The 4,532-nt window shown below is 35.4% G+C and overlaps 1 pseudogene; it reads right to left on the minus strand.

Moving 5' to 3' along the window:
* Window positions 1-682: 682 nt before the first annotated feature.
* On the minus strand, window positions 683-1,245 carry LOC143658411 (ras-related protein Rap-1b-like; annotated as a pseudogene).
* Window positions 1,246-4,532: the final 3,287 nt, after the last annotated feature.

The raw sequence follows: 4,532 nt of genomic DNA on the forward strand, positions 1-4,532 counted from the left end.
AAAACTAAAAAAATATATAGCTATGTTAATCAAGAGTAATTATTTTGTAGAATACAATGATAATTATCTTGAGTTTCTTTTAAAAATTACAATCAACTACAAATATGAAAGAAGTGAAGTTCTCTAGAGTAGTCTATATAGAAGCTCTTTGGACTTTCTTTTATTACGCTAGAATAGTGGCGCTGTTAGGATTTACATTATTGTACTCTCCAATACAAAGTTTATAGGGTGTGTTAAAGCATACAGTACACCATTTTCATACTTGCACAACATAAGTGGATGAGGAATGTCTGTTAAGCAGTATACTAGAAGTTGCATACTCAAGAACTATTATATAAGTAATAATCTCTTATGATACTGCAAAGTGATTAGAATGTACAAACTGATATAGTGGTTTTCATCCACCTCTTAAAGGGTACCGTCACAGGAAAGACCATTTAAGATGTTGGGTTTAACAAAGTTGGAATGCTGGCATTGTTGAATTGGGTAACAGTTCTTCAGACCTGGCTCAGAGCTCGAAGACATTTAGTATATTAAAGCAGCTGTCATGATGTCTTTTTTTTTTTATTGTATAACCTACATACAAAGCAAAGAAAAAAAAAAGCTATAGTTTTCAAAGCACTCTTCAGCAAGTAGTTATAGGACAGATCCCAGAGTTTGTGATGGCTACTGTACCATCATCTCAGATTTTTCCTTCTAGTTGCTCCAGAACATTGGAGGCTAGATGGAATAAATACATTTTTTTATGGCATGATGTCTTTTTACGGGCCCTCCCAGGCACTGGAGTTTTCTGTCATTTTCCCTTACTAGGTCATAAAAGATCTCATTAACATTTATTTCTGATTTTGTAGAAGAGTCCAAGAATGCATAATTTTTCCATTGTCTTGCTATATTTTGACCTTGCTCCTTTCCTCCAACTCTTTCATCCTCCAAGTCACACTTAATTACCAACCAGAATCATTGGAACATCAAGTATCTTTTATGCAAGGAATTTGTTCTCTTACAGCTTGTAAATCATTAAATATGGACTGTGCTGTGATGGAATAAACTAATGCAAAGCCTTGTCCATATTTTCATCCAAGATTTCGAGCATACGCTGTTGTGCATCTATTTCAACTTGCTTTCTATAAGAATCTTCTATTACAGGATCATATTTTTTCAAAAAAATTCCTTGAACTAACTGCATGATCAGAGAGGACTCCAACACCACCTGACAACAAGAATGACTAGTTTATAATCCTGCATGATATGAAGTTGTTGTCAAAATTTAATACCTATTGTGTTGTCACAGATCAGCTTAGCCAACCTCACCCTGTGCCTTGTGCTCCCTTCAGGTCACTGTTCTCAGCACCCTGGCTGTTCTGCCATTGCCATGCTCCTCCATCTGGTTATATGACTGACTCTGAGCAGGTTTTCAGGAATATTTTTATAATTGTACTATTAACTATAGTCCATCATTTACAGTGGGGATCACCACTTGTGTTTTACAGTCCTGTAAGTTTTATAAAATTTTTATTCTAGTAACATATATACAACCTAAAATGTCCCCTTTTAAACCACATTCAAATGTATAATTCAGAGTTGTTAATTACATTCACAATGTTGTGCTACCATCATCAGCATCTGTTACGAAAACTTTACAGTTAACCCAAATGGAGACTCTGTATAATTTAAGCCTTAACTCCACATTCCCTGCTCCCACCCTGTCCCCTGGTAACCTATATAACTCTAAGGGTTTGCTTATTTTAATTATTTTATATCACTGAGATTATACAATATTTCTCCTTTTGAATTCGCCTTGTTTCATTCAATAGGATGTCTTTAAGATTCATCCATGTTGTTACATGTATCAGAAATTCATTCCTCTTTACAGCTGAATAATAAATAATCTATCGTATGCATATACCACATTTTATTTACCAATTTATTGATTAACAGACCCTGTGTTGGGTTGCTATTATGAATCATGCTCTATGAACAATGGTGTACAAGTATCTGTTCCAGTTCCTAGTTTCAATACTTTTGGGTATATATCTAAATATGAAATTGCCAGGGAATATGGTAATTCTATGTTTAGCTTTCTGAGGGATCATCGAACTATTTTCAGTGGGAGCTGTTTCATTTTATATTACCACCAACAAACCACAAGTGTTTCAATTTCTCCTCATACTTGATAGCACTTAATTTCCAGTATTCTTAATAATCATCCTAGGTAGTGTGAAGTGGTATATCATTGTGGTTTAGATTTTCCTTTTCCTAATGACTAATGATAGTGGGCATCTTTTCGTATACTTATTGGCTATTTGTGTATCTTCTTTGGAGAAATGTCTAATCAGGTCTGTGATGGTTAGATTCATGTGTCAACTTGGCCATGTAATAATGCCCAGTTGTTTGGTCAAGCAAGTACTGGACTAACTATTACTGTGAGGCCATTTTGTAGGCTTAACTCATCAGTAAGTTGATTGTATCTATGCTGATTATATCTACAATCAACTAAGGAGATTGCCTTCAGCAATGAGAGATGTTTCATCCAGTCAGTTGAAGGCTTTAAAAGGTTGAAATGATGATTTCAGCTGTCAGAAGAGAGAACTTTCATCTCTACTTCAACTAGCCAGCTTCTCCTGGGGAATTCACGTAAAACCTTCATCAGAGCTGTCAGCTCGCTGCCTTCCCTTTGGAATTTGGACTCATGCATCCTCATAGTTTCCTGAGATGCTTTTATAAAATCTCATATTTATAGATATCTCCTGTTGGTTCTGTTTCTCCAGAGAGCCCTGACTAATACAGCAACCAAGAATTTTATATATGGCAAAACTCTCTATCAAAAGTGAGAGTGAAATTAAGACATTCACAGATAAACAAAAGCTGAGGGAATTTGTCACCACTATAACTGAACTACAAACAATGCTAAAAGGACTTCTTCACACTGTAAGGAAAGGACAGTAGATATGAATCAAAGAGGTATAAAGAAATAAAGACTTCTAGTGAAGGTAAAAATAAGGGTTGTTATAAATGATAGTACTATGATTTGTAGTTTTTGGTATGTAACTCCACTTTCTGCTTCTTATAGTTCTAAAATGCAAATGCATAAAAAGTAATGATAAATGTATGGTTTTGGATAAGAATGTATAAAGATATAATTTGCAACAAGTGCAACAAAAAGGTGGGGGAACCTGGGGAGGGGGGAATGGAAAGTTTATGTGTATGCTGTTAAAGTTACGTTGCTTCAAATTCAATGTGATTATTATCCACCTTGTGATTGCTCCCACTGAATGTGACACTGTGTTCATGGATTCCCATTTACCTCAGCTTGTTTTGATTTTGGTCTCCTGGTTGGCTTACTAATTGTCTGACTCTGCATCTACAGGATAGGTTCAGCCAAGTTTCGATGGGCATAAAGACTGGAAAACAAAGCAGACCACTCCATATAGCAAGATAGTACAGTTTATTAGGGAACCTATAGACTAGGAAGCTGGCCCGGGTGACTGCAGGATGTTCAGAGTAGATCTCTGCACCACTCAAAGGGCTACATGGAGTTATATAGGGCAATCACAAGGAAGGCACAGAGCCAAATTGAGATACACAATATTGTAAACATGTTTCTTGAAGTTACTGACATACAGCAGCAGTGGTTCTAGTATAGATAGCTATTGTGCTTAAGAATGTGAATGCACACTTTAAGAAGCACTTATGAGGGAGAGGGCTTGCCTTATCTAGGAAATTAGGGCTTCTATGGTTATGGCCTCACACATATGAAGCAAATATTGACAGACTTGAAGGGAGAAATAGATGGTTCTACATTAATAGTAGAAGAATTCAATACTCCACTTGAAATAATGGGTGGAACATCTAGACAGAAGGTAGTAAAGAAATAGAAGACTTGAACAACACTAGAATCCAACTAGATCTAACAGACATATAGGACACTTCACCTAACTGCAGCAGAATACTTATTCTTCTCTGGTGCACATGGATCATTATCCATGATAGACCACATGCTAAGTCACAAAACAAATTTATTGAAACTAAAAAATATTGAAATCATACAATGTGTATTCTCCAGCAAAAGGGAATGGAACTAGAACTCAATAACAGAGGGACAACTGGAAAATCCACCAATATGTGAAAGCTAAACAATATACTTTTTTTTTTTTATAGCTCAGATGCAGCTTCATTCAGTGTTTTAACATGATTACTTTACAATTAGGTATTATTGTGCTGTCCATTTTTGAGTTTTTGTATCTAGTCCTGTTGCACAGTCTTAAACAATATACTCTTAATTAACCCGTGGGTCAAGAAGAAGTTGCAAAGGAAATTAGAAAATATCTTGAGGCAAATAAAAATGAAAACACAACATACCCAAACTTATGGGCTGAGCAAAGGCAGTTCTGAAAGGGACATTTTTTTTTTTTACGTCCACAGTCCAGTAATTTATTTTCAATTTGAGTAATTTCAAATTCCACAAAACTGAAGAACAGCAATATTTGTTTGAATTCTCTCTTCTGTACACTCAGTGATCTAAAACACCACAA

This window comes from Tamandua tetradactyla, chromosome 16, assembly GCF_023851605.1.
Source record: "Tamandua tetradactyla isolate mTamTet1 chromosome 16, mTamTet1.pri, whole genome shotgun sequence".
NCBI classification, from domain to species: Eukaryota; Metazoa; Chordata; class Mammalia; order Pilosa; family Myrmecophagidae; genus Tamandua; species Tamandua tetradactyla.